At 45.5% G+C, this 23,240-nt stretch overlaps 1 protein-coding gene across 2 annotated transcripts in view; it reads right to left on the bottom strand.

Annotated features, from left to right (window-relative positions):
- Nucleotides 1-23,240, bottom strand: part of PTH2R (parathyroid hormone 2 receptor) — a 2,104,896-nt gene that overhangs the window by 1,741,027 nt on the left and 340,629 nt on the right. The gene's annotated exons all lie outside the window — the stretch shown is intronic.

Raw genomic sequence — 23,240 nt, 5'->3', positions numbered from 1 at the left:
AGCTATGGAGACTGCATGGGTCAGTTTATAACAATGAGCAGTATCTGTGTTGGCGCTGCAGAGAACAATGTAGAAGCTCTAGCCTGTTCAGTGTTACCTGTGCCCAGAATTGAACACTTCTGTTTGGCGCTTGGAAGCCGATGGAGCTTGGACTGAAGGTGATGCTGAGACTGGTGGGATAGTGCATCTTCTGTTTATGAGGTTTGCTCTTCTGTAATCTGTTCGGGTGAGCCCGCAATGACGTAAATGTGCCTGTTGAATGAATTGTTTATTTTCTGATATACCTTTGGGCTCTGAAGAGGCTGCTTTTGGTTTTGAATCCTTTGGAATTTCATGAACACAATAAAACTGCACATGTTTGGACCAAACCGCATTACCTCTGTGAATGATTCCTTATGCCTACTTGAGAGAGTGAATCTATACAATATCCCTACTATATATACTGTGTATACATACATGTATATACAGTATATATTTATCATGTAATTCCGCTATGTTATTACTTTCCTTAGCAATTAATCTCCTTGTATGTTTGTATTTAACTAAATGTAGCAAAATTGTAAGAACTATTTCAGTAATCCAATCAAAGGTTTATAAGAAATATTTCTTAATTCAATGTTTTTCCCATTCCCATGATGCCATCACCTTTTACTGACTTATGATTTATAAAATTTAGAAACAGGTCGAGTGCCAAAATGCATTGCCTATTTTATCCTGGTTAAACCATTTACTTCTATTTCTTCCAATCTTCACTTCTTCATAAATCAGCAGTGCCATTGGTTACCCCTCTTTTTACAATGTTTTTAACTATTTATTCTACCACTAGTGATTATAATGACTGACTGGTAAGTAGAGATGAGCGAATGTTTCAATGTTCGATTCGGCTCACAATCGCCAAATTTGCAATTTTTGCCGATTTAATTATCAATTAAATCGCCGAATATAGCCGAACATACCCATCACAAAAGCCAGCGTTTCCCACGCTGAGTGATAGCGTGGGAAACATCTGTGTAATGCTTCCGATCTGCAGTGAAATCATCCCCACCGGTCAGAGAGCCGCAGTTCCCATGCTGTCAGAAGACAGCATGAGCGCTCAGCTGTGATTGCATATATAAAGTTTACCTCCGCTCACTGATGTCAGCTGATAGGACTACAGCTTCTATCATTTGACACCTGCTGCCGATAATAACAGTGAGAGCAGGAGCGGAGGATGGGAGTATTCATCTGCCGCTCCTGCACTGTAAATAAATAATTAAAAAAAAACTGCATGGGTTCCCCTGTATTTTTGATAACTAACAATGCAAAACTCACAACTAGGGGCTGCAACCCTCAGTTGTCAGCTTCAGCAAGGTTGGTTATCAAGAATAGAGGGGTCCCTACGCCATATATTTTATATGATAGCTAAAATTTTTGAATTCTACACTAGTTCTTTCCACCCATATGAACTCTACATCTACTTTTGCCTCACAGATATCATCATGCAAGATAGTCTTTAGGGAAGAAATCACACATAAACCCCTATTTATTTTGCTTAATTTTATATAATTTTTAAATAGACAAAAGTCCTGCAAATTAACAGCCCAGTCTTATATTTCATTCAAGCATATCAGCATTACTTCTAATATATTATAACTAGCTATGTACCCGTTCTACGCCCGGGTGGCGAGCATTTTTATTGGTATATGCTCTCCCATCCTGCTATGTGCAGCCACCCTCCTATCCTGGTACGCATGGCACCCCTCATTCCTATCCTGGTATGCATGGTACCCTCACCTCCCCAATCCTGGTATACATGGCACCCCATTCTTCATCCTGGCATGCATGGTCCCCTCACCCCCCAATCCTGGTATGCATAGTACTCCCTCATCCCTATCCTGGTATGCATGGTCCCCTCACCCCCTATCATGGTATGCATGGTTCCCTCACCCCCTATCCTGGTATGCATGGTCCTCTCATCCCCCAATCCTGGTATGCATGTTACCCCTCATCCCCCAATCCTGGTATGCATGGCCCCCTCACCCCCCAATTCTGGTATGCATGGTACTCCATCATTCCTATCCTGGTATGCATGGTCCACTCACCCCCTATCCTGGTACCCCTCACCCCCCTATCCTGGTATGCATGGCCCTCTCCCCCCAATCCTGGTATGCAAGGTGCTCTCCCCCTATCCTGGTATGCATGGTACCCCTCATCCCCCAATCCTGGTATGCATGGTCCCCTCATCCCCCAATCCTGGTATGTATGATCCCCTCACCCTCTATCCTGGTATGCATGGAGCCCTCACCTGTTGTGAGTTCATTTTCCCCTTCACCGTCGATGTCTGATGAACTCCCTCTTCTGGTGAAGGAAGGTAGTGAGGCTGATTACCAAACACCTGATCTGGTAGATGATGACTGGGTAACAGGAAATTCTGACTGGATATAAGGCAGCCGACGCCCTTCTGAGTCGCTGGTGATTTCTCTGCTGGATTCTTGGAGACCAGTCTGATTCCTGCTTCCCAAAGATAAGTTTTTGCTCTGCTATTGAACTTATTAATTTTGTTTTGTTTACCTTGTTTTTTGGAGTTCAACCATCCCCGGTCGGGGGTGTGCTGAGTTCCATTTTTGTCTCTGATCAGTTTGTCTCTTTGCTCTGTCTTCAGAATTTACCTGAGTGCTGATATAGTCTTTTTGAAGTCCTAGCGACTTCAGGGCCTGTTTTTCCTATCAGACGGTTGGGACATTTTTTGGTAGGGTTTTTTACGGATTGCAGACAGCAGCTTTTCTATCCTGTCCTTTTTAGTTAGCTTGGGCCCCATCGTTTGCTCAACCTATCTTTCTATCTGTGTTAGTGTTTTCATCTTGCTTCACCGTCATTATATGTTGGGGGCTGCCTATTGCTTTGGGGTCTGCTCTGGGGCAGTTTAGATTTCCCCTTTCTTTCTTTAGGCCTATTTAGTTCTCTGGCTGTGATCGAGGGGTCTAGGGCATCGTAGGAACCCCCCACGGCTACTGTTAGTTGTTGTGGATAGGATCAGGGGTCTGCAATCCGATAGCTACCAACCTCTCTGGTTTTCTGGACTTAGCTTGTATTTTTGTTTTTTCCTCCTTCGGTGACTCATTCATAACACTCACCCCCCAATCCTGGTATGCATGGCCCCCTCACCTCCCTATCCTTGTATGCATGGTCCTCTCACCCCTCAATCCTGGTAGGCATGGTCCCCTCACTCTTATTATTACTACCCACATAGAAAAAAAAAAACATTTATACTCCCCCTTCTTTCCTGTGCTCCAGCGCTGTCACATTCTGCTGGAGGCCGGGGCAGGAGTGCTGCCGGAATCGCACATGCCTATAGCGCTGTCCGGTGCCATATTGCTGAAGACCCACTGCAACGCTCCTCCCGGTCAGGTAAGTATGTAAGTATGGCGTCGGAGATGGCGGTATGCAGTGTGTACGGTACCGCCATCTCGGCGCCATACACACTCCTCACCGCTGGCTGCCTCACTCTGTCTGGAGCCAGACTGCGCAGGTGCGTCGCGCTTGCGCAGTCTATAGAGGCTTCAGACAGAGGGACGCTCCCACGGTTATATTATAGATTCTCTTCCAAAGTTATTCATTTTAATTCTTCAGTGCTGTTTTGTTAGTAAAATGTCTGGCACATGCTAAATACAAATTAACTATTGCGGTATGCTGGATTAGTAACAGTTCAGACTCTCCTTCATTAATACAACCATCATGGATGATAAAATGCTTAGTCCACAGTTCATAAAAGTATACCCCAACCCCCACAAAGTCAGGGTCATGGTATGTAAAATGTAGTGTAGTGTTTCTTAGGGACTTAATTATAGTAATAATAATCTTTATTTATATAGCGCCAACATATTCCGCAGCGCTTTACAGTTTAACAGTTTCAAAACACAAGTCATAAGTAACAACGTTAACAATACAATAATTAAAGCAAAATAAGACGACCTTGCTGGTGAGAGCTTGTAATCTACAATGAGGTGGGGGAGATACATAGTACAGGTGTGTATTTACAATGATGTATTTACAATGAAGGTCCAGCTGTCTTGAGGGAAGGATGGAGATAGTGAATGGGCTACACACGCACATTTAAACATAGAATGACTTTGATTAGTGAACGTGATAGGCCGCTCTGAACAAATGTGTTTTGAGGGAACGCCTGAAACTATGCAAATTGTGGATAGTCCTAATTTCTTGGGGTAGAGCATTCCAGATGATTGGCGCAGCGCGGGAGATGTCTTGGAGTCAGGAGTGGGTGGTACGGATTAGTGCAGAGATTAGTCGAAAGTCGTTTACAGAGCGCAGCGGTCGGTTAGGCCGATAGACATAAATGAGGGAGGAGATGTAGGGGGGTGCTGTACTGTGGAGAGCTTTGTGGGTGAGAACAAATACTTTGAATTGGATCCTATAATGAATGGGCAGCCAATGTAAGGACAGGCGAAGAACGTACGTGTCCCAGTACCGATTAGCCAGATAGATGACCCTGGCTGCTGCATTAACCCCTTACCTACAAGGGACATAATATTCCGTCCATGTGACCCTGGACCTAATTACCATGGACAGAATATTACGTCCCAGCGATCAGCGGCTCCCACGTGGTGAGCGCCGCTGATCGTGGCCCGGTGTCAGCTGATTATCACAGCTGACACCTGGCACAATGTGTCAGGGGCGGTCACGGACCGCCCCCGACACGTTAACCCCTTGTACACCACGATCAAACGCGATCGCGGTGTATTGGGGGTTAAAGGGAAGCATCGGCAGGGAGGGGGCTCCCTCCTTGCTTCCCTGAGCCCCCCACGGCAGTGCAATGTGCAGCGCTGCTGCGGGGGTATCTTTCCCTACAGGCCCCCGGATCCAAGATGGCGACGGGGGCCTTCGGGGGCCTGTAGGGAGCTGACTTCCTCACTGCCTGCAAAGCGCAGGCATGAGGAAGTCTGCAGAACTGCCTGTGACAGATTGCTGATCTGTCACAGTGATCTGTGATGTGACAGATCAGCGATCTGTCACAGGACAGTGATGTCCCACCTGGGACAGGGTAATAAAGTAAAAAAAAAAAAAGTATTAAAAATAATTTTAAAAAAATGGCTAAATAAATTAGTAAAAAAAAAAAATATTCCCCAATAAATCCATTTTTTCAAAATAAAAAAAAACCAAAACAATAAAAGTACACATATTTGGTATCGCTGCCTCCGTAGCGACCCGCCCTATAAAACTGTCCCATTAGTTAACCCCTTCAGCGAACCCCTTAAAAAATAAAAATAAAAAACGAAGCAAAAAATAATGATTTATTATCATACCACCGAACAAAAAGTGCAATAATGCGCAATCAAAAAGACGCATATAAATATCCATGGTACCGCTGAAAACGTCATCTTGTCCCGCAAAAAACGAGCCACCATACAGCATCATCTGCAAAAAAATAAAAAAGTTATAGCTCGCAGAATAAAGCGATACAAAAATAATTATTTTTTATATAAAATTGTTTTCATTGCAAAAAACCGACAAAACATAAAAAAACGACCTAAATGAGGTAACACTGTAACTGTACAGACCCGAAGAATAAAACCGCTTTATCAATTTTATCGCACGCGGAACGGCGTAAACGCACCCCCCCAAAAGAAATTCATGAATCGCTGGATTTTGTTCATTCTGCGTCACAAAAATCGGAATAAAAAGCGATCAAAAAATGTCACGTGCCCGAAAATGGTAGCAATGAAAACATCAACTCGTCCCACAAAAAATAAGACCTCACATGACTCGGTGGGTCAAAATACGGAAAAATTATAGCTCACAATATGTGGTGATGCAAAAACTATTTTTACAATAAAAAGCGTCTTTTAGCGTCTGACAGCCGCCAAACATAAAAACCTGCCATAAATAGTAAATCAAACCCCCCGTTATCACCCCCTTAGTTAGGGAAAAATAATAAAACTAAAAGAAAATGTATTTATTTCTATTTTCCCATTAGGGTTAGGGTTAGGGTTAGGGCTAGGGTTAGGGCTCAGATTAGGGTTAGGAGTGTGTTGGGGTTAGGGTTGGAGTTATAATTGGGGGGTTTCCACTGTTTGGGCACATCAGGTGGTCTCCAAAGGCAACATGGCGTCTGATCTCAATTCCAGCCAATTCTGCGTTGAAAAAGTCAAATGGTGCTCCTTCCCTTCCAAGCTCTGCCATGCACCCATACAGTGTTTTACCCCCACATATGGGGTATCAGCCTACTCAGGACAAATTACAAAACAACTTTTGGGGTCCAATTTCTCCTGTTACCCTTAGGAAAATAAAAAATTGGGGGCAAAAATATTATTTTTGTGGAAAAAATGATTTTTTTATTTTCACGCCCAGGCGTTATAAACTTCTGTGAAGCACTTGGGGGTTCAAAGTGCTCACCGCACACCTAGATAAGTTCCGTGGGGGGTCTAGTTTCCAAAATGGGGTCACTTGTGGGGAGTTTCAATAGTTTAGGTACATCAGGGGCTCTCCAAACGCACATGACACCCGCAGACCAATCCATCAAAGTCTGCATTCCAAAACGTCACTACTTCCCTTCCGAGCCCTGACGTTTGCCCATACAGAAGTTTTCTCCCACATATGAGGTATCAGCGTACTCAGGACAAATTGGACAACAACTTTTGAGGTCCAGTTTGTCCTGTTACCCTTGGGAAAATAAAAAAAATGGGGACTAAAGATGATGTTTGTTGAAAAAATACGATATTTTTATTTTCACGCCCGGTTGTTATAAACTTCTGTGAAGCACTGGGGGGTTCAAAGTGCTCACCACACATCTAGATAAGTTCATTACGGGGTCTAGTTTCCCAAATGGGGTCACTTGTGGGGGGTTTCCACTGTTTAGGTACATCAGGGGCTCTCCAAAAGCAACATGACACCCGCAGACCATGCCATCAAAGTCTGCATTCCAAAACGTCACTACTTCCCTTCCGAGCCCCGACGTGTGCCCATACAGTAGTTTTCTCCCACATATGAGGTATCAGCGTACTCAGGACAAATTGGACAACTTTTGGGGTCCAATTTCTCCTGTTACCCTTGGGAAAATAAAAAAATTGGAGACTAATTGATCATGTTTGTGGAAAAAATACGATTTTTTTATTTTCATGCCTGGGCATTATAAACTTCTGTGAAGCCCTTGGGGGTTCAAAGTGCTCACCACACATCTAGATAAGTTCCTCAGGGGGTCTAGTTTCCAAAATGGGGTCATTTGTGGGCGGTTTCCACTGTTTAGGTACATTAGGGGCTCTCCAAAGGCAACATGACACCCGCAGACCATTCCATCAAAGTCTGCATTCCAAAACGTCACTACTTCCCTTCCGAGCCCCGACCTGTCCCCATACAGTAGTTTTCTCCCACATATGGGGTGTCAGCGTACTCAGGACAAATTGGACAACAACTTTTGGGGTCCAATTTCTCCTGTTACACTTGGGAAAATAAAAAAAATGGGGACTAAAAGATGATGTTTGTGGAAAAAATACGATTTTTTTATTTTCACGCCCGGGCGTTATAAACTTCAGTGAAGCACTGGGGGGGTTCAAAGTGCTCACCACACATCTAGATAAGTTCCTTGGGGGGTCTAGTTTCCAAAATGGTGTCAATTGTGGGGGGTTTCTACTGTTTTGTTACATCAGGGGCTTTCCAAACGCGACATGGTGTCCGATCTCAATTCCAGCCAAAAACGTCAAATGGTGCTGCTTCCCTTCCGAGCTCTGCCATGCGCCCAAATAGTGGTTTACCCCCACATGTGGGGTATCAGCGCACTCAGGATAAATTGCACAATATCTTTTAGGGTCCTTTTACTCTTGGAAAAATAAGAATTGAGGGTGAAAAGATAATTTTTGTGGAAAAAATATGATTTTTTAATTGGACGGCTGTATGTTATAAACTTCTGTGAAGCCCTTGGGGGTTCAAAGTTCTCACCACACATCTAGATAAGTTCCTTGGGGGGTCTAGATTCCAAAATGGTGTCACTTGTGGGGGGTTTTCACTGTTTTGGTACATCAGGGGTTTTTCAATCGCGACATGGTGTCCGATCTCAATTCTAGCCAAAAACGTCAAATGGCGCTGCTTCCCTTCCGAGCTCTGCTATGCGCCCAAATAGTCATTTACACCCACATATGGGGTATCAGCGTACTCAGGACAAATTGCACAATAACTATTAGGGTCCTGTTGCCCTTGGAAAAATAAGAATTGAGGGTGAAAAGATCATTTTTGTGGAAAAAATATGATTTTTTAATTGTACCGCTGTACGTTATAAACTTCTGTGAAGCCCTTGTGGGTTCAAAGTTCTCACCACATATCTAGATAAGTTCCTTGGGGGGTCTAGTTTCCAAAATGGGGTCACTTGGGGGGGTTTCCACTGTTTAGGTACATCAGGGGCTCTTCAAACGCGACATGGCGTCCGATCTGAATTCCAGCCAATTTTGCATTGAAAAAGTCAAACAGTGCTCCTTCCCTACTGAGGTATGCCATGCGCCGAAACAGTGGTTCCCCCCCACATATCAGGTATCAGCGTACTCAGGACAAATTGCACAATAACTTTTGCAGTCCAATTTCTCCTGTTACCCTTGGTAAAATAAAAAAAATTGAACCTGAAGTATTTTTTTTGTGAAAAAAAGTTAAATGTTCATTTTTTTTTTTAAATATTCAAAAAATTCCTGTGACGCACCTAAAGGGTTAATAAACTTCTTGAATGTGGTTTTAAGCACCTTAAGGGGTGCAGTTTTTAGAATGGTGTCTCTTTTGGGTATTTTCTATCATATAGACCCTCAAAGTGGCTTCAAATGTGATGTGGTCCCTAAAAATAAAATGGTGTTGCAAAAATGAGAAATCGCTGGTCAATTTTTAACCCTTATAACTTCCTAACAAAAAAAAATTTTGGTTCCAAAATTGTGCTGATGTAAAGTAAACATGTGGGAAATGTTACTTATCAAGTTTTTTGTGTGCTGTATCACTGTGATTTAAGGGCATATAAATTCAAAGTTGGAAAATTACGAAATTTTCAAAAGTTTCGCCAAATTTCCATTTTTTTCACAAATAAACGCAAGTTATTTGAATGAAATTTTACCACTAACATGAAGTACAATATGTCACGAGAAAACAATGTCAGAATCACCGGGATCCATGGAAGCGTTTCAGAGTTATGACCTCATAAAGGGACAGTGGCCAGAATTGTAAAAATTGGCCCGGGAGTTAACGTGCAAACCACCCTTGGTAGTGAAGGGGTTAAGTATGGACTGGAGAGGGGATAGTCGAGCAACAGGGAGGCCAATTAATAGAGCATTGCAGTAGTCCAGGCAGGAGTGGATCAATGCTACAGTGAGGGTTTTTGTTGACTTTGTCAGCGTATGAGGGTTTATACAGTTTCAATTTCATTAAATTGCAATTCTGCAAAGCATCTGATTGCACTGAAAATAGGTGTCTAATATTTGGAGGCTTCCTAGTATTTTATTGAATTCCTTTAATTCTTTTTAACAGAATGAAAACCTTGTTAGGGTGTGTGCACACGTTGCGGAAGCTGCTGTGGATTTGTTTGTGCGGTTTTACCTGCGGATTAGCCTGCAGTTTTCCCCTGCGGTTTGACACCTGATCATGGAGCAGGTGCCAAACTGCTGCAGAATCCACACAAAGAAGTGACAAGCTGTGGTTTTAAAACCGCAGCAAATCCGCGTTGAAAATTCTGCACCATGGGCACTGCGGTTTTCATTTTGCATTGACTAAAACGGTGCTGAACACCGCAGCAGAAACTGCTGCGGATCTGCAGGGCCAAAACCGCTGCGGATTCGCAGTAGAATCCAAAACGTGTGCACACACCCTTAATGTCCAAGTGACCTCAACCAATCTGATAAGGTGAAAATGGAGGGTAATTGCTGTTACTTAACACGCTAGTTAACAACCCACTGCAGTATCAGACTTGTTCGGCTGCTTAAACTTTAGAAACTGTCCAAAATCTGTTAGGTGCCTGTATTGCAGGCAGGGTCAGACTGGGGTGCCTAGGGCCCACCAGGGGAATTGACTCTAGGGGCCCACCCTATGGCTACCATAAACATTTTATTACGTGTTCATTTTTTGGGCTCTGCCACTAAAACATGTGCCATTTAGCAAGCTGTACAATGTGCCAAAGAGAACACTCTCCGTCTCCTATATATCGTACAGACCGCACTCTTGGCATCCTATATCACATACAGACCACAGTCTCGGTCTCCTATAACAGATACTTTCTATAAGAGACTGAGAGTGTGGTATGTACAGTATATAGGATGCCGATATTGCGGCATGTATGGCATATTGGCCTTGTATATGACATGCAGACTGTCGGCCTCCTATTAGGCCCCCTGTAAGACATACAGACTGTCGGCCTCCTATGAAACATGCAGACTGTTGGCCTCCTATTAGGCCCCCTATAAGACATACAGAGTGCCGGCCTCCTATAAGGCATACAGACTGTCAGCCTCCTATTAGGCCCCCTATAAGTCATACTGAGTGTCGGCCACCTATTAGGCCTCCTTTAAGAGATACTGAGTGTCGGCCTCCTAATAGGCCCCCTATAAGACATACAGAGTGTAGGCCCCCTATTAGGCCTCCTATAAGACATACAGAGTGTCGGCCCCCTATTAGGCCCACTATAAGACATACAGACTGTTTCCCTCTTAGATACTGTACAGACCGCGCTCTCTGCCTATGTACGGCATACAAGAGGATTATAGTGCGGTCTGTACAGTCAGTATACAGGCCTCATATGACATATTAGGCCATATAAGAGTGTGGTGTGTGTGTATCATATACAGGAGGCACTGGCAGAGATTGTGATCTGTGATGTTGCATCATGTCATGTGTATGAGCAGGGCCTGTTTTAGGCAAAGTGGGGCCCTAGGCAAAGTTTAAAATGGGGCCTCAAATGCTAACATATTGCACATCACACAAAAGCTTTTTGTTAGTAGTTACATGCGCTGAGTTCAGGACGCTAAATGAGTGTGATCGACAATATTGAAGTTGTTCAACACTTGTTTCCCGGCCTCTTTCCACTGTCTGAGAAGGAATGATGGGGACAGAACCATCACTAATGGATCAATCTGTCCCCATACAGTATCATGTTATCAGCAGCATATCTGCAGTTTACACCCCATAGTCCTCCTTATAATATAATGTCCCCCATAGTCCTACATATAATATAATCTGCCCCATAGGCCTCCATATAGTATAATACACTACTCAGTCCTTCATATATTAAAATACACTCAGTCCTCCATATAATATAATACACTCCTCCATATATTAAAATACACTGCTCAGTCCTCCATTTAGTTTAATACACTCCTCATAGTGCTCCATATAGTATAATTCACCGCCAGTCATCCATGTAGTACAATTCACTTCCGATAGTATAATGTATTCCCGATAGTTCTCAATACAGTATAATGCAGCCCACATATAGTATAATGCAGCCAACCCATAGAGCATAATGCAGCCACCCCACAGAGTATAATTCAGCCCTGCCATACAATATAATGTAACCCCCATAGAATATAATGCAGCCCCCCTCTTATAGTATAATGCAGCCACCCCTTAGAGCATAATCTAGCCACCCCACAGAATACAATGTAATCCCCCATAGAATATAATGCAGCCCCCGTCATATAGTATAATGCAGCCCCTCCATAGAATATATGGCAGCCCCTTATATAGTGTAATGTAGCCCCTCCATAGAACACAATGTAGCCCTCCTCATATATTATAATGCAGCCCCAATAGAATATAATGTAGCCCCCTCATAAAGTATAATAAAGCCCTCCTACAATATAATCTAGCCCCCCATAAAATATAATGCAGCCCCCCGTAGAATACAATGTAGCCTCCTCATATAGTATAATGTAGCCCCTTCATAGAGTATGATGCAATCACCCCCATAGAATATAATAAAGATAATACAGCCCCCCATAGAATATAATGTAGCCCTGAATAGAATATAATACAGCCCACCTCCCCATGGAATATAAAGTAGCCCCACATATTATATAACACAGCCTCCCCTATAGAATATAATGTATAATGTACCCCCCATGATATATAACACAGCCACATAGTATATAACACAGTCCCACATGGTATACAGCACAGCACCATGGTATACAGCACAGCCCCCATTGGTATACAGCACAGCCCCCATTGGTTTACAGCACAGCGCCATGGTATACAGCACAGGCCCATATGGCATAAAGCACAGCCCCACATGATATAAAGCACAGGCCCATATGGTATAAAGCACAGCCCCACATGGTATATAGCACAGCATCACATGGTATACAGCACAGCCCCCCATTGATATACAGCACAGCCCCCCATTGGTATACAGCACAGCGCCATGGTAAACAGCACAGCCCCACATGGTATAAAGCACAGGCCCACATGGTATAAAGCACAGCCCCACATGGTATATAGCACAGCATCACATGGTATACAGCACAGCCCCCCATTGGTAAACAGCACAGCCCCCCATTGGTATACAGAACAGCACCATGGTATACAACACAGGCCCACATGGTATAAAGCACAGGCCCACATGGTATAAAGTACAGCCCCACATGGTATATAGCACAGCATCACATGGTATACAGCACAGCCCCCCATTGGTATACAGCACAGCACCATGATATACAGCACAGCTCCACATGGTATACAGCACAGCATCACATGGTATACAGCACAGCACCACATGGTATACAACACCATGGTATACAGCACAGCCCCACATGATATACAGCACAGGCCTCCTCATCCTCCAGATCCCTCTGGCCTCTTACTCCTCCAGACCCCTCTGGCCGCTTCCTCCTCCAGACCCCTCTGGCCTCTTCCTCCCCCAGACCCCTCTGGCATCTTCCTCCTCCGGACCCCTCTTCCCTCCTCTTCCTCCTCCGGACCCCTCTTCCCTCCTCCAGACCCCTCTGGCCTCCTCTTCTTCCTCCGGACCCCTCTGGCCTCCTCTTCCTCCTCCGAACCCCTCTTCCCTCCTCTTTTTTCTCCGGACCCCTCTTCCCTCCTCTTCCTGACCCCTCTTCCCTCCTCCAGACCCCTCTGGCCTCCTCTTCCTCCTGCAGACCCCTCTTCCCTCCTCTTCCTCCTCTGGACCCCTCTTCCCTCCTCTTCCTCTTCTGACCCCTCTGGCCTCCTCTTCCTCCTCCGGACCCCTCTTCCCCGGACCCCTCTTCCCTCCTCTTCCTCCTCCGGACCCCCTGGCCTCTTCCTCCTCCGGACCCCTCTGGCCTCTTCCTCCTCCAGACGCCTCTGGACTTTTCCATGGAGACTCTTTGTTCCCCCTCATCCTGAGGGACACAGACCACCCATCACCCACTCACTCTAGACTCTTCTCACCGGACCAGAGCAGAGTATTAGCAGCAGCAGGGAGAACAGAGCTTGGCGGCATCCTCTTGTCGCACACGCTGGCTGCCACACTATTAGTCAGCCAGCAGCCAGCTACAGAGCCGGAAAGCAAAGCGCGGGGCGTGTCGCGACGTCAAGTGTCAAAGTCCTGGGGCTGGGTGAGTCATCAGCTTCAGTGGAGCCGAAGCCGGAGCCAGAGCCAACAAGGGGGTCACCGTCGTCCGACGCCACGTCAACGCCTCAGACGGGGGTACGCCAGGCCCGCGCGCGATGGTATGTGCACGCGCGCGTCCCTTCAAATCGTGGGACACGCTTTTAAAGGGCCCACACACTTAAAGGGGCAGCATTTTTAAAGGGCCCCCAGTGACCCTCGGGGCCCACCGGGCATTATCCCGGTACCCCGCCAGGCCAAACCGAGCCTGATTGCAGGTGTTTATTCACAGTTGGTGCAAACAGAACAAGCCATGGCTTTTTCAAAATGGGAGCTGCAAACATTATCTATGTCTGTAGAGTTTCAAGAGTTATTTCATGTAAAAGAAGTGAAAAGGTTGTTTGCAAGGGTCTAAAAAATGATCACTTTTTTAGGAAGCAAAAAAAGGCATGCTCAGCACATTTGAAAGTTAAGAAATTATGTTTTCTCAACTAATAGTGAAAAATATCCATTTATTTGGGATCTGCAACAGGTTTGTTATTTTCAAAATGAGTAAACAGTTAAAATGTCTTTTTACCAAGCATTCCTTTTTACTGAGAAAAAAACAGTTTTTTTGAGCTCACGGAGACTCTTCACTTATCCCAGAATGCACTGGGCATATGCAAATTCTCTCCTCAGGACTCCTCACCTTCTCTCCTATATATTACTTAAATAGATAGAAGAACAGCTGACAATTCATCTGCAGTGTACAGTACAATCACTACAGGAGCCGAAAGGATAGAATAGATGGATTATATACAGTAAGTACAAATAAAGTAGGTAGACATACAGATGTCAGTGACAAATACAATTATTACAGTGTGTGCATCTTACTGTACATGTATTTAATTAATACAAAATTATTCATCTGAAAAAATGGCGTGGGCTCTAGCGCAATTTTCATAACCAAAAGAGGGAAAGCTGATGGTTGGGGCCAATGTTTATAGCCTGGGAAGGGGGTAATACCCATAGATCTTCCCAGGCTATTAATATCAGCTCACAACTGTATACTTAGCCTTTACTGGCTTTTAAAATGGGGAACCTAAGAAAAAATTACATAGGGTCCCCTGTAATTAATAAACAGCAAAGGCAAAGCAAACAGTTGCGGGCTGATATTAAGGGCCTAGTAAGGGACCATGGATACTGCCTCCCCAGGCTAAAAACATCAGCTCTCAGCCACCCCAGAAAAGGTGCATCTCTAAGAGGTGCTCAGGGTCTACTGGATGACAGGCTGCATGGTCTCATCATGCAACCATGCAGTCTGCTATCTAGATCTAAGAGAGCTAGACTTGTCATGGGACAAATGGATTAAAAGCATCTCTGCAGGAAGAGGAGTTTGTTTTTTAACCTCTTTTGCAGATGACATCAGGGGGAATAGGGTCGTAAGTATGGTTTAATTAAGATTATTACATAAGTTTGTGTCTTTCCTTCAATTAAAGGACTTTTGGAGGTCTGTATTTTCTAACAATGTGACTACGGAGCTAGTAATGGGGACGTCTTATTGATGCCTCTCCATTACTAACCTTGGGGTTTGATGTCACCTGACAATACAAAGGTGACATTAACCCACCCCAACTATCACCCCAGATGCCACCGCTACAGAGAAAGTGGGAAGAGCGAGGCAAAGTGCCAGAATTGGCGCATGTTAGAGATGCGCTTTCTCTGGGGCAGCTGATAGCTGATGTTTATAACCTGGAGAACTTTATCCATGGCTAAGTATACAGTAGTGAGCTGATATTAATAGCCTGGGAAGCTCCATTGGTATTATCCCCTTCCCAGGCTATAAACATCGGCCCCCAGCCACCGGCTTTCCGTCTGCTAGTTACAAAAATTACATGGGAACCCACACCATTTTTTTTTAGATAAATAATCTTTTATTAATTAAATACATGTACAGAAAGCTGCACACTGTATTAATTGTATTTCTCACTGACATCTGCATATCTGTCTATTCTTTTTGTATTTACTATATGTAATCCATCTCTTCTATCCTGTCGGCTCCTGTTGTGATCTTATAATACACGGCAGATGAATTTGTGACTTTTCTTGTATCTATCTATGTAATATATATATACATATATATTTGTGTGTTTGTGTCACTGACAACAATATATTTATGTATTCTATGTGTAAAGTATATATCTATTCTATCTTTTACTTTGTAACCTGTCACTCTGTGATTTTCATAAATCTTTATTCCTCTTAAAAGTCCTTTTAAAATGAGGAAAAACAGGCACTCTTCCTAATTTAATATAAAGTGTATAGAAAGTCCACTTTGTTATCAAAGAAAACAGCATAATGTATTTGCGATAGAACAAAGAATTTATGTGGTGGTGACGGAGAAAAAATATCACACGACAGGGAAGAGTATTGGATTTATTTACAAAATACCCGAGTACCGCTAGGTTTAAACTTAAAGAGAGAAATCATGTTGCATTATTGATGTATACAATTTTTGCATTATTTATGTATTATACCATTTCTCCTATGCAGATGCATTGTGTATATTTTCATGTCACCTTCACATTTTTTCTCATTTTTTTTAAATTATGTTAATTATATGTCTGCTATTCAGCTGTTCCAATTACTCCCAGCTTGTTCTGTGCACAATGTAACTGAAGATTAAGAACACTTTGCGTGTTCGAAACGCGTAGAGTTGTTTTTGCGGGCACTCTTCCTCTGATATTACCGGTTTATTGTCCAGCAGCTTTATTCATTTTTACATGTTTAAACCTATTAATAAAGATTTATGGATTTTATCCCTGAAGTTGGATACTTTCATTATTTTGTGCAAGTCTTCCACGTCAAGCAGAGATGTTGCTGCATGCTCAGGACTTTCTCACATCTTTTGAGAATCAATGTAAGTGTGAGCTGAATTTCCACTTCTATTTGACTCTGTGATTTTATTGAACGTGGTACATGAATTGCCGACTTTTATACTGTTGTGAGGCAGTGTCCTGAGTCATATGCAAGGGTCACTCTGTGTCCCCCAGGATGAGCTCAGAAGTGTGTTAGATCCACCTTGTTGTCACAGGAGGATGCCTGTGAGTCATAAGGCAGCATAAAAGTGAGCTTGAACCTAGTCAAGTTATTTTGACCAAGGAGTTGTTCAGGAAAACCCAGTATGGGCTTTTATTTTTTAAACAGACTGCAGGAAGGTAGTGGGCAGGTCCATTTCCTTCAGCTTGGATTTTACCAGTGGCCCATGCCCACAGAAGCTAGGAGAGAGGAAAAAAAAACCTGCAGGAGGGTATGGGTGTGTCAATGTTGGAGTTTACAACCTTTGAAGCAGTCAGCTCTGCAAAAAGGCTCCATCTGCGTGAGGAAACACAAGGCCAAGCAGAGCAAACATCTTGCACCCCGCTGCCTGATATGGTGGTGCAGTTGCCCCAAGCAACTGGACATTATTTGACTGTTTTGTTTCCCGGCTGAGATCCAGAGGATATCATTTGGGTGCTTCTACTTTGAGAGTACTCTGAACATTAAAGAGACTTTGTTTTTGGACCTTTACTGTGGTCACTGCCTCCTCACTGCATAAGTGTGCTACCGCTGCACTACATATGGTGGAGAATACAGTGCTACATGTCGGTGTTCAGGCCTGCAACACTGCAGCTTAAGCCTTCAGACAAGATGAATGAAGTACTAAGACAGTTAGCCATCTCTCAAGCGCCACAGCAGGAGGCGCTGCAATTGCAACTGCAGCAGCAATGGCCACAGGAGCTACATAATCAGCAACAGCAGAAGACAAATTAATTGTTGATGCAGCAGATTGCGGCTGTGCGAGAAGAATGTCCACCAGCGACAGCATTCTGGTTGGAGGACTGGTACAAGGTCCGGTGAGCGCTGAGGAAGATGGCGCCTGAGGATGACATGGAGGCCTTCCTCACCATCTTTGAACACACTGCGGAGCGGGAGAGCCTGCCGATGACCCTGTGGGCTGAAGTGGTGGCCATCTTTCTGACAGGAGATGCAGAGAAGGTCTACCTGGACCTCAGTCGGGACACAATGACCTGGACTATGAGAAGCTGAAAGGTGAGATCCTTGCCAGATTGGGAGATAATACATATGTACGAGCCCAACGGGTGTTCCAGTGGTCCTTTTCCGGTTAAAAAATGGCTCCAGCCAGAGACATTAACCCCATTCCAGATGATAGAGAGGGTGGTGGTCTACTGGCTGGTGAGGGCTCTGCCTGCAGCCATACAGTTTTGGGTAGTGCAAGGGGAACCGTGCACTCTGGACCAGGTGGTAGGACTGATAGAGCGGTATACAGCCACTCAGGAATTTATATGGGACACAGCTCCACTTCGGCTGTCACGTAAAGACCTAGATACTGAACCGTGCAAATCGGGTGTACGAGAGCATGTGTGGCGCATACGGGTGAGCACGCCCGGGAGTGGGCAAAGCAGGATGCGTGCAAGGACGCACACCAAAGTAAGGGACAGACAGGGCACAGAGCAGATCGCAGGGATGGTGCTTGTGCCAGAGGGTATGGCAGAGCAAAGCACAGAGACTGGGCAAAAGGCAGAGGACCCGAGTATAGCACGCAGCCAAGCAAGGACTGAAGCGACAAAGCCAGGAAGTACAACAATAATCAGGCACCTCCCACAGGGGGAGGTAGCAAGATTTACCACATGATCACCTGGACTTCCGGATCAGGACCTCCAGGACATAGAGAGGATGAGACCAGAGACAGAGCTGAGAAGAGCGCGCTTGCGCACAGGAGCGCAGCACAACCATGGGACTAGGTGTGAGAGGTGCGGGTGCGCACCCGATGAGACCCCTGGAGTGGGCGCAGCACTGGAAGAGGTGACATCGGACCCATTGCCCCACCCTCAGGTGAGAGAGGCGTGACAGTACCCCCTTTATGCCCCCTCTTTCTTAGGCTGGAGAAGAACTTAGACAAAATCCGGGGTGCGTGGATCTTCTCCATGGGTTCCCATGACTATCCCTCAGAGCCAAACCCCTTCCAATCAATTAGAAAGAAGGTCTTGCCCCTGACTTTTTTGGAGGCTAGAATATCTTTCATCTCAAAAACGTTATCAGCACTAACCAGAGAGGGAGTGGAGCCGGAGGCAGGATGAAAATGATTCAGAATGACTGGCAGAGAACGGCAAAGGAATGCCAGGATGCAGACCAAAAACAACAAATGGAGACTTGGCCGATGACTCATTGGGATGCTTATTATAAGCAAACTCGGCCCATGGAAGACCAGTCATCCTGATAATAGTTGGAGAAATGACATAGATATGATGCCAGCACTTGCTTTACACACTCCACTTGGCCATTGGTTTGCAGGTGGTATGCAGAGAAGACATCTAATTTCACCTCCAAGAGTCCACATAAGGCCCTGCAGAATTGAGACGAGAATTGGACATAGCGATCAGTTTCAATGTGTTTCGGGAATCCATGAAGTTGGAAGACGTGCTGGACGAAGACCTTTACCAATTTGGGTGCAGAGGGCAGCCTCGGTAGTGGAACAAAGTGTGCTATCTTTGAGAACGGGTCCACTACTACCAGAATGGTGGTGCAACCAGAAGAGCAAGGTAGGTCCGTAATAAAGTCCAAGGATATGTGCTGCCACGGAGATGATGGAACAGGTAACGGAAGCAGGAGGCCAGAAAGCAACTGCCTGGGGACCTTGACTTTGGCACAGGAGGGACATGAAACACTGAAGTCCACCATGTCTTGGTGGAGAGAAGGCCACCAGTAGAACCGGGAAATGAGATCCAGAGTCTTCTTTACTCCGACATGTCCAGAGATCTTGGAGGAGTGTCCCCAATGCAGAACCTCTCTCCTATCAGCCTCAAGAATGAAGGTTTTGCCTGGAGGTGGGGTGATCAGCTTTACGAGAGACACCATGATGATTTTGAGCGGATCACTAATGTGTGAAGGTTCTTCTTCCAAGTCTGGTGGCTGGAGAGACCAAGATAAAGTGTCAGCCTTGACATTCTTTTGACCAGGACTGAAATGCAACTTGAAATCGACACAGGCAAAGAACAGGGACCACCTGGCCTGTCGGGGGTTGAGCCTCTGGGCTGACTGAAGGTAGGCCAGGTTCTTATGGTCAGTGAAGATTGTAGAAGGATGGATTGCCCCTTCCAGTAGGTAAGCGCCATTCCTCCAAAGCCATCTTTATGGTTAATAGCTCTCGGTCCCTGATGGCATAGTTGCACTCTGCAGGAGAGGCCTTCAAAAAGAACCCACAGGTGACCAGTTGACCAGAAGAAGACCTCTGAGACAGCACTGTGCCAGCACCAGTGGAGGATGCATCCACTTCCAAAACAAATGGTTTGTTCACCTCGGGCCGATGTAGTACTGGCGCAACCTCAAAAGCTTGCTTCAGGCATTGGAAAGTACTTTCAGCCTCCAGAGACCAAGCTAGACTCCTTTTCGAGTGAGGCACGAGATTGGCTTGATCACGGATGAGAAATGCAGAATAAACTGACTGTAGTAGTTGGCAAAACCGAGGAAACGTTGGATAGCTTTGACTCCTACTTGGCTTGGCCACTGGAGGATACCAGACAATTTTTCTGGGTCCATTTCCAATCCAGACTCAGAGATTATGAGGTCCAGAAAGGGCAAGGAAGACTGCTCGAAGATGCACTTCTCCATCTTAGCATATAGGCTGTTCTCACGCAGACGCTGTAGTACCAGACGGACGCTCCTCCGGTGGGAAGACAAATCTGGGGAGAAGACGAGGATGTCATCTAGGTAGACCACAACGCCGGAGTACAGCAGGTCCCAGAAGATGACATTGACAAATTCCTGAAATACCGCAGGAGCGTTACAGTACATAGGCCAAAAAGCATGATGAGGTACTTGTAATGACCGCCCCGGGTATTAATCATGGTCTTCCACTCGTCTCCAGGGCAGATTCGAATGAGGTTGTAGGCTCCACGTAGGTCTAATTTGGAGAACACCCAGGCCCCTCTCAGGCGATCGAAGAGCTCAGGGATGAGCGGTAGAGAGTACTTATTCTTGATCGTGATGTCATTCAGACCTCTGTAATCGATGCTGAAGAGAACCGTCCTTTTCTTTACAAAGAAGCTGGCCCCTGCGGGCGAGGAGGATTTTCGTATAAACCCCCTGGCCAAGTTCTCACGGATATACTCGGACAAGGCAGATGTCTCGGCCGGAGAGAGTGTATAAGGTCGAAGCTCAACTGGGCAGTCGTAGGGCCGATGAGGTGGGAAGGTCTCCGCCTCCTTTTTATCAAAAACGTCTGATAAAGACCAGTAGGCAGAAGGCAGTCCCGCAGGACCTGGAGAGGGTTGGGGGGAAATGACTGGATGGACAGGCCCCAAGCATCTCTCTTGACACGGATGCCCCCACCGAAGTACCTCTCCGGAACGCCAATCCAGAACGGGCTCATGTGTCCGAAGCCAAGGAAGGCCGAGAAGCAGTGCATGAGACAGGTTAGGCAGAACATAGGAGGCGATGTTCTCTTGATGTAAGGCCCCAATTTGCAAAATCACCTCTTCCGTGACCATGGTGTCAGGATCTTGCAGAAGTTTACCATCTACGGAAGCAATCATCCAAGGGTGCTTTAAGGAGATCACGGGAATCCGGTATTTTGTCACCTCCTTAAGCCGAATAAAGTTGCCTGCTGCACCCGAATCCACGTACACCACTTCAGAACCACGTCTTGGACCTTGAACAGTCAAAACAGAAAGAGTCAAGAGTAGGAAAGGAGGCAGACACACCTAGGGAGGCTTCTCTTACCAGACCTAGGTGGAGGCGTTTCCCGGCCTCTCTGGACAAGAGCGTAAGAAGTGAGACATTCCACCGCAGTATAAGCACAAGCCTTGTGTCAACCTCTCTCTCCAGCGTTGTTCTGCCAACTTAGCCCGGTCTACCTGCATAGGCTCAGGTGCAGAGCAGCCGGAGGAACCCGAAGGTCGAGTACTAGGTGGTCTATGGGCAGAAGAAGAAGAGGAAGGCCTAAAGGATCTCCTCTCCTTGGCAGTATCTCGTGAACGCTCTTTAGAGCGCAAATCAATGCATGTGGTGAGGGAAATGAGATCCTCCAAGGTGGTCGGAGTATCTCATCCAGCGAGCTCATCTTTGATTTTGCCAGACAACCACCTCCAAAAGGCCCCAACCAAGGCCTCGTTGTTCCAGTCCAGGTCCAAAGACAATGTGCGAAAGTGCATCGCATATTTTCCGACTGAGAGAGTACCCTGCTGGAGTTTAAAGAGGGACTCTGTGGTGGAAGTGAGACGCCCGGGCTCATCAAAGACCCTCGGAAAGGTGTCCAAAAAGGTAGCAATACTGGACACTAGAGTTGAGCGAAACGGGTCAAAAAATTTCAAAAGTCGCCGACGTTTGGCAAAGTCGGGTTTCATGAAACGAAACCCGACCCTAGGATGAGGTCGTCCACGAGGTCGGCCACTTAAGCGCCAAAGTCGCATTTCAAAAGTTTGTTTTGCGCTCTTTTTCAGCCAATCAGGACCCACGGACACTGTGGGCAGCGTGATGACATAGGCAGGGGTCACCAGCATCTTTCAGAAGGGCATGTAAGTGATTGGCTTGCTTTGGTGGGCGTCACAGGGGGTATAAAAGGGCATGCACGCCGACCGCCATGTTACTCATGCTGATCTCAGAATAGGGAGAGCTGCTGCTGATGATGATTTTGTAGGGAGAGCGTTAAGCAGGGAAGAAGACACCAAAAACTGCTTCTGCTGCTAGCGATTTTACCTGTACAACACACCAGTCACTGTGTGTGCAGTGCAAGTGGAGGCTATATTTTGCTGGATCAGCGGTGTTGGTTGTTAGGCTGCCTTCTAAGGCTTCCTGACGGCTACATTGCTGTTTACCCACTGCTCTGCAAACTGCTTTTTTAAAAGCAATCCCAAATTTTTTTTTTGTCCTTGTGAGGTACTGAGCGTGCATTTTTTCCCACCATACAGCGGTGCACACTCCTCACACAGTACCGTGTAACGGCTGTTATCACAGCCACAGTGAAGCTATCTGTGTGTCACTCTGTAAGGATAAGTCGAGGACATGTTCCGTTCTTACAGACCTGCACCTTCTAGTTTTGTCTAGCTTTCAAACAGTTAAATATATTTGCTGTTTGATCACATTCAAAACTATAGAGAGACAGCGTGTGTCAGTCCGTATACTTAAAAAACACGGAGCTTGACAATTTTACATACACCGGACACCCATATACGTGCACGCTACTCTCTCAGTACCGTGTAATGGCTGTTATCACGGCCACAGTGAAGCTAATTGTGTGTCGCTCTGTAAGGATAAGTCGAGGACATGTTCTGTTCTTACAGACCTGCACCTTCTAGTTTTGTCTAGTTTTCAAACAGTTAAATATATTTGCTGTTTGATCACATTCAAAACTATAGAGAGACAGCGTGTGTCAGTCCGTATACTTAAAAAACATGGAGCTTGACAATTTTACGTACACCGGACATCCGTGTACGTGCATGCTCCTCTCTCAGTACCGTGTAACGGCTGTTATCACGGCCACAGTGAAGCTATCTTTGTGTCGCTCTGTAAGGATAAGTCAAGGACATGTTCCGTTCTGACAGACCTGCACCTTCTAGTTTTGTCTAGTTTTCAAACAGTTAAATATATTTGCTGTTTGATCACGTTCAAAACTATAGAGAGACAGCGTGTGTCAGTCCGTATACTTAAAAAACACGGAGCTTGA

This window comes from Dendrobates tinctorius, unplaced genomic scaffold (genome assembly GCF_039654945.1).
Source record: "Dendrobates tinctorius isolate UK_male_01 unplaced genomic scaffold, ASM3965494v1 ptg000254l, whole genome shotgun sequence".
Lineage (NCBI taxonomy): Eukaryota > Metazoa > Chordata > Amphibia > Anura > Dendrobatidae > Dendrobates > Dendrobates tinctorius.
This window is presented reverse-complemented; position numbering and strand designations above follow the sequence as displayed.